At 37.4% G+C, this 13,983-nt stretch overlaps 1 protein-coding gene across 7 annotated transcripts in view; it reads left to right on the top strand.

Moving 5' to 3' along the window:
* DAB1 (DAB adaptor protein 1) overlaps positions 1-13,983 on the top strand; it is a 171,485-nt gene that overhangs the window by 19,749 nt on the left and 137,753 nt on the right. For all 7 annotated transcript variants that reach the window (XM_087732148.1, XM_087732147.1, XM_087732150.1 and 4 more), the window contains exon 2: positions 3,941-4,053. The gene's annotated coding sequence lies outside the window, so the exon portion shown is untranslated. The remainder of the gene's footprint in view (positions 1-3,940; positions 4,054-13,983) is intronic.

Consider the following 13,983-nt stretch of genomic DNA (forward strand, 5'->3'; position numbering starts at 1 on the left):
TGGCAAATGGGAAGTCCCACTTTTTAATGACACTGATTTCTGGGTGTTTTATGCATGTTACATATGCTGCATCCAAATGAATTAGGATTTATTTTGATGACACTCATTAAGACACAGATTTTTGAGACCTATTTTGTCTCTTTCTCAGGGAACATGCAAGATACAGTGATGGATGTATGATCATGATAGTTTTGGAAGATGAAGGAGAAAGAAAGTGTGCTGTGGGCAGGAAACAGAGCTACTTCAGCATTTTTTTTCCCTTCTGCCTGTTTTCTAAGCTAACAGTCCATTCAGTCTGAATACAGATCTATTCTTAATGTGTTGAGCTGCATTATTTAGCCCGTCACTGCAAGCCAAATTGTTATCCCTGTAGATAAAATTGCTAACTTGATTTAATGGAGCCTTGTTAATCTAGAATTTCGTTTATATCTTCTCTTGAATCTGTCCATTGTAGGTTCTTTGTGTTTATTAAGTATGATTTTGACAAAAAGACACAAATATACACTAATAGCAGCTATTTAGCTAGCCCCTCGATGCCCTGGAGAAAGCTGTCGAGGAGACTCTTTCTTGTAAGAAGCAGTTAGAACTTGCTATTAAGTCCTGTAGTGCCTGTGTCGGCATCACATCGATCCTTTAGAAGTGAGACACTGAAGAAGCAGATCTCTATTATGCTCCGTGGCTGTGAGTAATTACTAAGAAACACGGAAAAGAATATCTGAGTGTTTTATTCATAATCTACTTAGTGGCTGAATTCCTTACTCCTGCATGTTTTGAATACCATTTTCTAGAATGACCATTTGAATACCATTTGCTTGAACAACCAGTTGAAATACACAACCAACTGCTAGCTAAAAAGATCTGCAGTGATTAAAAATACTGTGAGGTGTTCTTGCTGAAGAGAAATCAGAATGGTCCCCTGGAAGACTATGGATAAAGATTGCATAAAAAAGAGACTTTGCAAGTCTGGAATGTGTTTTTCCTACAGTATCTATTCCCATTTTCTGTGAAATTACTTTCAATTTTTAGGTTATTTCACATTTTATTATAAACTCTCAGATGGAGAGCAGATTTGAGATTTACAGTCTGAAAACAAGTTGCAGTGGTTCTTGATGATGTCTGGAATATTTGCAAGATTTTAGCAGCCAATATGATGCAGATGAGTGCACAAAACAAATAATAGCATTTATTATCTATATTGCCATTCCCCAGAACTGTGGAGGTGGATTGGGGCCCTCCTTCCCTTCAGTTTCCCTCAGTGGTCCTAGGCACTGTGTAGGAGAAAAAACCCCAAACCTCTCTCTCAGAATGCTTGATAGTCGAGACAGTAGCTGTTTTCTGATGAGGAAATGCCAGAATGATGGGACTCCAGTTATCAGTTAGTCAGTGCTGTCAGTACTCAGATACTGACATGTTCTATCCCTTTCTTTCTTTTTCATGAAATCACACAATAAAAGATGTATTTGACGTGAAACTTTAAAAACAAAGAATTGGCTTTGGGGAACTGTGTGGCACTGCTTTAGGAGGGCAGCCTGGAACACCCACCCCCACCCCCACCCATGCTTGTTTGGCAGGCAAGTGTGGTAATGTAGATAGAAAGGGTCAGAAATGAGATGAGTACAAGTTATTTAGTGATTTAAGAATATTACATGCACAATGGAAGAAGCCACTAAAATGGTTTTTGCAGTAGCTTTTTGGATGGATTATGAATGGAGCAGGACTGATATTTACAGACAAGAAGCTGTAGTAATTGACTTGTGAGACAATAGCTCACAGGCTGTGTAGCTTTTAAATTAACTTGTGGATCAAAATGTTCATAATAATGTATTGAACCTGGTCGCTCATTACTGTCTCTAAAGAGGGGAGAAAAGTTTTTGTATCTGCTGTAACCTCTTAGCTTTCCTATTTTCTTCAAGCACTGCATTCAGTAGACCTTTCCAGGTTGAACTTTGCATGCTGCCTGATCTGCTGCAGCTGCATGTAAGCTCTGGCTACTGAGCAAAGTAACCATCTCACCTGGCTTGAGTAAGACTTACCATGGGCAATAAGTCTTTCTGTAACAGGTTTTTGTAGGATCAGGCTTGTGTTTGTGGATTTGTTTGTGTATTTCTTAATGGAAAAAGAAAACGTTCTGTGTTACCTGTAAAATGTTGAGCGTTTAAAGCTTTCTGCTTGCTAGCAGGTTTCTAGTTAGTATTTGTTTTCCCATCAACATCTATTCTTTCCTAAATTATTCTGTCTCCTCAGAGTAATCTTCAGCTAAATGTGAGGACAGATTTGCACCATTGGCAGTATATTGTCTCAGCTGAGATTTGCATAAAGGAAAACATGATTGTTGTGGTGTCAGGACAAAAGGTGGTCTTGCCCATATTGCCGTGTTTGTCCATAATTTATGTATTTCTTTCTTGTTAGTTTCAAAGGATTTCTTTCTAGTCAGGAGTTAAATGGACCCATTCAGTGTTTACATTTATGCAAATGATCATTGTGTCATTAGGGTTGCAACATTAAAAAAAAAGAAGTGCCAGATATTTGATATGCCTTTGAGTATTAAAGTGATTACAATTACCTACATAAAAGGAGTTGCTTTATTAATTAATTAACTTGGAGAAAAAAGGCTAGTGACCCTCTGAAGGAATATCAATAACTGAAACATTAATTATGCAAATAAGAACTGTCTTTACTGTTCATTATTCATAGTTTAACATGAAAATTGCCTTTTAAAATAAAGCTTCATTCATATATTTCAATAAATGTCTAGTCTGCCTGGGCTGTCACTTGGATCTAGATTTGGAGACAAAGACTCTGCAGTGACATTGATACAGACAGACCGCTCCTTCCCTGTGGCACTTTGTTGAAGTCACCAGTACCCAGTTCCTAATTGCTGGGTTGGTATTTTTTTAAAGGCTTGCTCTCTGAGGCAGCAATCTCCTTTGTGAATGAGTTCTTGCAAAATTTGTATTCAGTGAGACAGAGTCACTACATTTCACAGGTGAGAATGGGGGGGGGGAGAAGCAGCAAAACATTTGAAGAGCTTTTGTGACTTTCTCATGGTTTCAAGACAGCGGCTGTAGCAGAGCTCTGAGTCCTGTTTGTGGCTGTTAAGTTGTGGGATTGTCTTTTTTCTTTGGCGAGTCAGTAGATGTAGTACCAAGGCAAACGAATACCATAAGGAAAACAAAGTTAGACCACGTGTTTGATTACTCTGAACTTACGCACTCAGTCAACTTGCTGGTCCTTTTTACATTTTGAAAATGTGACTATATGCCACCTGTCAAGTGTTGCAGGTGATTTCATGCAGATTGTGAGAATATTGTCCTTGTGAAGAGCTCTGCCTTTTTGTGAGGTTTCACAGAGTGTGTTAGCAAATTCTGATGAAGGATTTCCCTTTCATATCCCTAAAGACAACAGTCAAAGGTTTCCAGGGCTGCTTCTTGCTCAGGTGTCTATAAGTATTCCTACAACAGGAGAGAGAAGAGCTGTGCTTTCTTTTTCATCAGCTGAAAGGCTGTGCTGCAAATAATCTTGTTTTTGTTTTGAATATGCAGACAAAAAGTAGTAGCTATGCAGTCCCAGAAAATCTTTTACTCTCCACTCCCTGAAGATTTCAAACATACCTGCTTATAAATGTAAGACGTTAAGATTTCCTTTTTTTAATGCCCTAGAACTTGCTGTGCCAATAGCAGAAAGGGCTGATGAAGAAATATGTTCCCCCCCTCTTCCCTTGTACTGTGATGAATTGTGGAAGTCCTGATTGAAAATTCTAATCACAGCCTTGCAGTCCTTCAGATCACAACCCTTGACAGTTGATTCACTCCTTTTCATGCCTGCTCCCTCTGACTGCTTCTGGTGCCTCTTATGCATGAGTCTATCATTAGCACACAAAGCATGATGGATTGGTTGGGATACCGCTATCCTTAGAACCTGGGAAATGCTTCTTTTTCAGAATCAAAGAACCTGTGTGTGACATCGTCATGAATGAGAGAAGAAAGTAATACAGTATTGGATGTGCCTGTTTGCTGCCACTGTTTAGAGAGAAAATGATGCATTATGGGGAATGTAAGTATATGGCCTGTTTGTTTGGGTTTTTTACTCCCTCTCTAGCAAGCAATGCAGAAAATTGTGGATCTTACTGCGTAAGCTGAGTCGGGCAAATGCATGGAAGTTGTAATACATTTTGGAAATCAGAACTGTAAACACTTCCAAAATTCTGCTTAAAGATCAGCCTGTTTATGAAACCTCTTAACTTTCAGTGTGATCTAATGACCAAAATGATTAGGAGTAATTGGTTTTGGTACCTACTGTGGACTTCATTCACTTCTGTGGATTCTCTTCTGTACACCTTTTCGACAGGAAACTTTTGCAAATGTTTGCAACTGCAAATGCAGATGTTAAACTTGCAAATGCTTTTATTCATCTGTGTGACTTGGCATGTAATGTTTCAGTGAACAAGACAGTTAAGTTTTGGCTCCAGTGAAAGATTGATAGGAACAATTTTCGAATGTGGTATCAAAACAAAATGAAAATATGTCATGTTCAAATAGAGAGCTCTGATGTGTCATGTGGTCTTGTAATAAATGAAATAGCACTACAAACCTGACAGATTTGCAAGAAAACGTTTTTAAATTTACGATGATTAATTTTCAACATGAACTGCAATTAAAAAAAGTGTTAGTAGATACTTAAAGAAGGTAAAGGGAAGCAGCTTTCTGAAATGAAAACAAGCAGGTAATGATGAGGCTGCCTTTACTTTTATATCATGGTTTCTAAAATTTGTGCAGTGAGTGAATTGATATTCTGGCTGCTGCAGTCAGCAATAACAGCTACTCATGCAAGTGTAACATCTTGTGGAAATTCCACTTCTTGGGTTTGTACTGTTGCTTTGTACTGGTTGTCTCGGAAATAAGAGTAACACAAAGCAGAACTGAAGATTTTCTACTAGGACTGGTGATTCTTTCCGAGCCATCAAAATAAAACAGCACTGAACCTAGTGAGAAAACGGAAGTAGCTCTGTAGTTCCTTGAAAGAAAACCAAACTTCCCTGAAACTCAACATGTTAATTCATCTTGAGCATTTGCCACTTGAAGATATACTTTGTTTTGTATTAGGACAGTGAAATGCTAAGAATATTGTTTGGTAAGATATAAACTGATTTCTTTAAACATTGTTAGGTAGTATTGGGCTAAAAACATGCCTTGATACCATTTACACTTAGCAAGAAGTCAGCCATACATGCCAAGTGCTTAAGTTTTATTTGTATTGATTTAGGTTTATTTTTAACGGTAGGGTTCCTTGCTTCACTTCTTTCCATTTCATTGTGTTTGCACAGATGCCTTGGCAATCGACAGGTGCAGAATAGCTTTATGCACCCATTAGTACAATGTAGTTGCTGGCAAACATGATTTAATGGAGTGAACTATACACTGGGACAGATCCTGGATCCAGTGTAAATTAGCATAGCTCTGTTGCACCAGCATAGCTGTTTTGAAGTTGTTTGTTCCATGCTGTTACAGATCAGAAACTACATTAAACTCAGTGACGATTTGCATGTTAACTCTTTCTTTGGTAGCATTTAGTTTAACCAGCGCTTGCTTTTTGAGTTACAAGTTGCCAGTTGAAGACTGTCTTAAGTAGATATAGACTTTTATATATATACACACACGTGTATATAGACCACCTAGTCAATACATAAAGTAATATATTGAAACAGTGACATTATTTTGCTACTTATTTGAGCATGTGTTTAGCAGTTTCCCCCCTGCAAGGCGGCTTTGCTGTATCTGATGTCTCTTGTAGTATCAATTCCTGCCAAATGCAAAAAGGTAAAATGGTATCACTCCCTATCAGTTAGCCTTACTTTTCCTTTATTTCAAGGAACTGCATTGCTGTGAAAACTGATACAACTTTTGCTCATGTCAGTTTGTCTGCTCTTTTAGTCAAATCTATAAATATGTGTGTATATATATATATGCACAGAATTGGTGTTTCAGATGTTTATTTTAAAACTAGGTACTGAAATATATATTTATGCGTCTAATTAAATGAAACTACTACTAGTGGTTCACGCCTTGGTGGGACCTGATTGTGCTCAGTGTTTTTTTTATATCGGGTATCTTTTTAACAACTGAGGCTGCATTTCCATGAGCAGCTCATTACTGTCAAAAGGGCAAGCCTTACTCGTCTCCCACACATGCCAAACTGTTGTTTGTTGGGTCTCTCTTGTTTAGCAGCTGAGAAGACATTTCTGTTAGAAGATGCGAGAAACTTTTTGAAAGAGGGTGTTAGGAAGAAAATGGGATGCATTGTGACTGAAGCTGAGAAAGAAAGGATTTAGCTTTTATGGTATGTTTGGACAGAGACCTAGCTTTGTCTTAGTGAGGCCAGAAGTGAGCTTTCAGGTTGGACATGGGGGAAAAAGCCTCAGAAAGGATATGAGCTATACTTTTTAAGAACAAGAGTTCAACAAGAAAAAAAAAAAAAAAGAAGTATCAATGCTGTGTTATTTTGAAACAGCTAAAATGCATTTAAAAGGAGATATAGAGTTACCATTAGCACTGTAATCCTTTAGATGGGAACGTTTTATGTTGGTAAGAAGTTACATGGGAAAAAACTGTGTGCCAACCATTAATTTCAGGTACTTTGAGGACACCAGACCTGCAGCACCTTCTCATATGTTACCTTCCTCATCTTCAGCACTGCTCCCTCTCGTCTGTTAAAGAAACACACTTGATGGTCCTAGAATTTTCCCTGGTACCCTTGGGACAGTGGGTGTGCAGGTCAAAAGCAGTCTTTTGTCTATAGATTATAATTTAAGTTCACTTGGTAGGTAGTAGAAAAGAAAAATTCTAGAAGCCATTTTGGTGAGAAATAATTTTGAGCTGGGATTACTGTCTGAAGATAGATCTGAATGCACTTGTCCATTTACATTACATTTTTTCAGCAGAGATGCATGTTATGAACAAGGCCCCTGCTGGTCCCAATCAGGTCCCTATCTTACTGTGCATAGAGAAAAGAAAAAAACAAGGCCCATCTGAAAAGCTTAAGAATCCAAAGATAAAATTAGTATAATAAGCAGGTGAAGGAAAAAAATACCAAAATAGATGAAATGTATATGCAAGTGTACGGTATATTGTGCTTGCTGTCTTTAGTGCACTTCATAATGGCTTTCAAATGCAAAAAGTTGCTTTGGTCTTCAGTCCTTAATATCAGGAATCAGTTTTATCCACTAAGATCCCCAAAGAATAACCAAGATCATGCTGAAACTGCACGTTCTTTTCCTCCAACTAATGCCAATATGTGTGCTGGGAAAAAAAAAATAATCTGTCCTTTGCAGATGCTTGCAGTTGTGTGTTTTATCAGTAACCATAGAAGGGGAATGCCTGTATTTTGTGCCTGTCTAGAGTGCATGTGACTTTCAGATGGAATCAGTATTTTTAGGAGGAGTATCTTTCATCAGCACATACCTATTTTCATGTGTTTAGTAGAGATCAGCATTAATTAGTTTCTCAAAATTAAAATACATATGGATTTCCCAAAGTTGAAATGCAGTAGATGAGACTGTCAAATGACCACAAGAAATTTAGCCATGCTGCTTCTGTCATTTTTATGCTCTAGTTTGAATGTCAGAATCCTATATCTAAAACGTGTCAGATTATGTTCTGTATATCACTTAACAACTTGATAGGCTCATACATTTACTGCTTACTATTTGCAAAGCATTATATACGGTCATCCTACATGGGCTTGTTTATACCGGGGCCATTTTCCATTCCCATTGAATGATTTGCCCCCGCTCTGGAATTGCCAATAATCCATTGATGATTCACCTTCACTAAAACCTGAATTTTTCACAATCTTAGTTTGTTTCAGAAATGAGAATACTCTGGAAGACTTTCATGATGATGACTGATCAGTTATACTGTGGCATTTACATTTGGCTGGAATTCAACATTTCTTAAGCGTAAATATTCACAAACATACGATGTCTCATGTGAATGTGTTGTTTAGTGATCCTGATGTCTGTTAGCACCTGACATGAAGTAACCAGAAAGGTGTTTTCATTACTTTCAGTAACAATTGGATTGTATCTCTTTTGCAGTTTCTGACAAGTTTAGCTATCAAATAACCTGTAGTTATTTACCATCTGAGCTGATAAGGCTTTAGAAGTTTTGGAAGTTAATTCAGAGAACATTTGAGTTGTACTTACCACCAAAGAAGTTCTATACGTAGTGGGCTGGATTATACTTAAGGGTGTAAAGCTTCATGATTGTTTGTCTTAAGGATTTATATTGACAGTAGTTACACACAAAATCTAGTGGTCTAAAGGCATTAGCAAAGTAGGGTTGTTTTTTTAAAATATTCTCTTTTCTCAGTTCTCTGTTTTGTGTTAACTTAGATTTTCTGATATGTTTAAATCAATGAAATTTCATCTAAGTATTCTATTACATAAGCATCATCAAAAAAGATGTCATAAAATGAATGTAAAGACATATCCAGATTACTCTTTATTACCATGTAGAGCTGCAGTTCTGGCCTTTGTAGCTGTACCAAAGTTAACTTTAATCTAGACAGCAGCAGGAGTACTGCTCATGTGCCAAGTGTGACAGCTCAGGTTTCAAGGAGGCTGTGCAAGCCTGCCCACCACTGTCAGTGCTCACTCTTCACAGCCTTATCTTGGCTAGTTCAGGGTCTGACTTCCTTATATTCACACAACGTGCATTCCTACTACCTAGGTTTATGTGTAGATGATTCTTACTGCAAATTGAGATTTTAAACACAGACTCATCAAATTTTAATATCACTGAAACTAAGCTTGTTTGTGAATCTTCGGTGTGGTCTTGTAGTGATCCTCTGTGTGAAGGCTATCCTCTTGCTGCTGACAGACAGTGATGCATTTGTGTTGGGTCTCGTTGACTTGTCTGGAGTTTTGCATAACACTGGAATTGGCTCGAAGAAAGAGTTGCAAGATTTTATTTTATTTTTTTTTAAATATCCTGTAAATAGGTTTCATTAAATAGACAATGTGGTTTGTTTTCAAAGTTTAACAAATACAGTTTTCCTGATGTCCTTTGCTTGCAAATCTACTGTGAAAGAGCTCCTTATTTACAGAAGAGGGTGATACTTACGATCACTGTAATGCAAGTATGTAACTTCTTAGCACAAAATAGAAAACACTTGTAAAACTAGGTTGATATTTGAGATTAGTATTCTGAATCCTATTAAGAAGTGCCTAAATTATATTCACCTCAGTGACTTAATATTTTGACATTTACAGATGGGCCTTTTACTTTATAGTTTGCAACGTGCATGTTCTGGGCTATATCAAATCTGGAATCTGCAGTTTGAAGATGGAGTCCATCTGTGTATAAAAAAAAAAAAAGATAAATTTATTTTTAATAGTTCACTATAAATACTGTTTATACCTTAAGATAGTTCCCATCTGTGATGTGTTACTGCTATTGATATAGTAATTAGATTATTAGATTAGATTACAATTATTAGTTATTAGAGTATTATAAATAACTTGAATTAAAGAGTGATTATGTCTTGCAGACCTTATGTAAAAACTTCTGAAGATAATGGGAATCAACACCCATTGAAGTTAGCTGAGTTTGATCTCACTGTATGTTATTTCTTCTGATACTTCAGGCTGCTGTTGTGCAGTCTAGTATGCCTGAACCACATTGTAAGAATGGGGATTTAGGATTTGTCTAATATTCTGATATGTACTTTGATGAGATGAGCTAAGTTCTTAGTGGAGATTTTACTTTGCCTCTTAAATTGGAGAAATATTTTTCTTCTGAAGACTGAGTGTAGCATATTTCATCAGGTTTTGTATGTGTTGAACTTTTCTATTTGTCGATGGAACAGCTCATGCACACTCTCTGTACTTGCTCAAAGGGAAATTTGTGTACTTGGAAGTTTTATGAAGAGACTTCGCATGTTCAGAAAGTTGACCATGTAAACTCAGTGTATGTGCCTAGTGGTAATTGCTGGGAAAATTAAAACTGCCAAGAAAGCTAAATTTCCATCCTGCTCTGCCATTGTTTGGTGGGAGTTAACGAATAATTTTTGCAAGAGGTGATTCAATATTCTAGCTTGCTTTTTAAATTGTATCTTGGCAAATACAGGCAGACCAATCAAAAGAGACATTGTCAGATTACATGTGAAGTCAAGATTTGTACTTTTCCAAGGAAAATGTGGATTTCTGTATAGTCCATTTTACAGTCCAATACCAGAGTTTATTAAATATTAAAAATGTGATCTGTAATAAAAATGAGAAAAATGTATTGATATGTTCATCTTTTAAGCAATAATCAGCGTAGCTTGTCTTAAATGGTCTAGACTTGCATTTTAACATCCACTGACAAAGTGGAAAGGCTGTACAAACGTATGGTACTTTAATTAATAGGGGCAATATTAAGCTTTGAAAGTCCTCTGGAGCTTTTGTCTCTGTTGGCACACTCTCTGTGCTGTGAATCTTCCCTAATAGTTAAAGCAAATGAACTAAAATAGCCTTTGGGCTATTTTGTTCCATTGTGTTGTTGGGGAAAAAATTAATCCTGTGCCATTTTGCATTTGCTGTCTGTGAATCAAACTGTGAAAGCTAATTTAAAAACTTTCACACTTGGCTTGAATGAGGACTGCCAGTGCTCGGAGAATGTTAAATTGAACACAATTAGCTCAAAGTGGGCTAGCTTAGATATACCCATCAGCCTCAAAGTGCCCAGGCTTAATGACTGCTCTGATAAACTAACACAGAGGTTACAGAAAAGAATTTAAAGGCATTTAGTTGCTACTAAAAACTTACCCTTTATAGACTAGATCTTTGAAACCAAAATAGTTTGTACACCGAGGAGTAGGGAGCCCCCTTGGCAGGGAGGTGGTGAGACCCTGTGGAAAGTTAGATACAGCACAGTGCTGCATCTGCGAAAGGGAAATGAAACAACTGATGAACCTGCTCAAAAATTTTAAAGGCATAAATAGTATAAGTATTTGTAAGTATAATACATTGTAATAGCAATAAATTACTATTTATAGTCTCTGAAGTAGTTGGGTGTCATAGAAATTTAAGGCAGAGACAGCTGGTATAGCTATGGTAGAGTGAGGTCCTGGAATGTTTTGGGGAATGATGGCTGTACTGGTGCTAGTGTTTTAGTTTGGAGAAGTAATGTGGTTTTGAAGGTAATCTCTTAATTGTATCTGGTTATCAAGTGCTGCATCAACCTGTAATGGAGACATGAGGTCCAAACTGATAAAGTGAAACTCCATGCTTGGTGTGTGAGCTCAGAGTAGCTTTCAGACTGGATGTGAGCAGATCTCTCAGACTGCAGATGCTCTAGAGCTAGGGATTTTAGGAAAAGGACTGAAGAAGAAAAAGGTGATGAACAGCTGAAGTTGTGAGAAGAGTTGTCTACAGTGACATCAGCTGCTACTCTAAGTATAATGCCTCTTCTCTAGGAAGATGGGATGTTTGTCGATGACAGTGGACTGTGGCTTTTGGGATATCATTTTACCATGACTGCATGTCAGAATATGTGTTTGGAGATCATTCAAAACCTTTCCTGTTTTTTTTTTTCTTTTTTTTTTCCTCTGTTTGTTGGTTGTGGGTTTTTTTTGGTTGGGTTTTTTTTTTTTGCTTTGTTTTTGTGTTTTGTTTTGGTTTGTTTGTTTTTTTTTCTTCCCTCTTCTTTTTCTTGGAGAAGGCTGCCTGAAGAGTTCTATCTCCAGGTGCTGAGTAAGGTCTCAGCTCAAGTCATTCTATGAAGATTATTGTAAGCAACCACTGAATTTCCTAGTAGAGAGAGACCCTGATAGTAAATTGAAAAGAACTGAGTCTGTACATTAGCATCTTACATGTCATCCATTCTTATATGAGCAACACGAATTGTGCAGACAACAGAAACATTTTTGGTTAATGAACCCAGCCATAAGCACTATTCACATTTAACATGTTTACAGGAGGTAGCATCCAGTCAAAAACTTCCATTAATTCTCTTTGCATGAATGTTGTGTGCATGAGTGCATACATTTATGTGTGGATTTGTATATATATGTACACTATTAGTGTATGCAGTGTTAAAGCATATATAGTAATTCAAGAAGAACCACTGAAAAAGTTTCATTATGCATGTAAATATATTCAGCAGAAGACTTAAAATAACTCTTTAATGGAAAAAAAGGAAAAATTATGCCATTTGACATGAGGAATCTATTTTGAACTATAGTATATGCACAGTCTGTTTTCTGCCTTTCCTTTCTTGAAATTGTTGCCTGAAATATTATGGTGGCATGCAAAGGCTTTGCTTTAAGTTTAATTTTAAATTTAATTTGCCTGAATGCTGTTAGGGTATTTTTAAACAGACGACTTGGTAATATTTGGCACTCAGTTTCTATAGAGATGGGATTCAGGACGCAATTTTGGACTCATAAGCAAAATAAGATGAAATCACACATGTTAATGATGATTTTTAAATATTTTCAAGAACATGTAAATGTAATTTCTGCCTTGATTTGGTTAGTTATATGGGCAGCAGGGGGGAGGGTTTGTAGCAGTCGTATAGATACAAAGTCATGAATGAACTTTTTCAATCTGTTAATCCAAATGTTTTTTTAATGGATAAAAATAGAAACAAATTACTGCACATATAAAAATCTGGGAGTTACTTACTGAGCTTCAAACAGAATTATTCTTCCAATAATATTCTGAATATTCTCGTGTTTTGGTCTTGAATCGGCTGTCAGAGGGTTACTTTGCTCCTAAAAGGCTGGGCATCCTCACCTGTGTTTACTTATGATCTGGTGACATCAATTGTTCTTCAGTTACACTTCAGTCCTGATGGGAAGGCTAAGTCTTGCTGAAAAAAAATAATTTAAAGGCTTTTATCAACATGAAGTATTGGCTTTGAGAAGATGTTCAACCTGTTACTACGTTTGTTACCAATATATCTTTCTCTTAAATCGCGGCCAACTCTGGGAAGATTTTTGTGAAGGTCACTGTGGATCTGTCTCGGTTATTGTCCTTGCCTTGTTTCTGAGCCGTTCAGCTCTGACAGGAAGCCGTCTCTGGCCTGATGGTGCTGACTCCAGTCAGTTCAGTCCCTGCGGGTGGACCCAGCCAGCAGAATCGATACACTTGCTTCTGCTCTTATCAGAGCTGTAGCATTATAGTAGAGTAAAGCATAAATCACAACGGGACATCTCTGCTGTGGGTCACAAGGCATGTGTTCCCTTCAAAGTCATCAATCTGGAGAAAATAAAAGGAAAATAAAACCCTGTCCAGAACATAGACAGATATCCTTTCTTGTCTATTTGAACCAGAGGCTGTATTGCAGGTGTTCTGAACTTGCCCTCATGACCCCTCTATCATAATCTTGGGCAGTTACAAGATTTTGAGCTAGCCTTCTTACGAGAAACTAAAGTGGCAAACAGTCTTGCCTTCTTCAATCAGGCTGCTTCTCAATGTATCCTGGTGCTGGATGTGCACAGCAGCAGAATTTTATTCCCAGTTGATTAGTTCGGTCAGGTCAGCCCTGTTGATTGACTTGCCAGAGCTTGTAGAGCCAGTACCCTGCCACCCTGCTTTCTCGTTGGTGCTGTACGTGAAACCAGCTGGTTGAGGAGTGACTGTGGTACTTTGTTTTGCATTTGAGGTGGTGGTAGGTGAAGTACCACCAGTCTTCAGTGGTGTATAATTTGTGGAGAGGAACCGAGAACATGAGAGAGAAGCTTTTTTTTCTTGGCTGAATGTCATATTTCCTGAAGAAAGCCTTTACCTCAAAGGTGGGCTACTGTGTCTTTGTGTGGTTGGTTGGTAGGTTTGGTTTATTTAATAAAGCGGTGCATTGCTTGTAATAATAGAAGCCCTCTGTGAGCGTTCAGGGCCTCAAGACTGTTTTGTCTTTCCAAGCACTTTTTGATACTGCTTTGACACAGACCTGAAAGTCAGAATTACAACTGGTTCTCCTGTTTTTCTTTCCTGTCCTTCTC

This window comes from Nipponia nippon, unplaced genomic scaffold (assembly GCF_047370975.1).
Source record: "Nipponia nippon isolate SJK-2023a ecotype South Korea unplaced genomic scaffold, ASM4737097v1 scaffold_5, whole genome shotgun sequence".
Lineage (NCBI taxonomy): Eukaryota > Metazoa > Chordata > Aves > Pelecaniformes > Threskiornithidae > Nipponia > Nipponia nippon.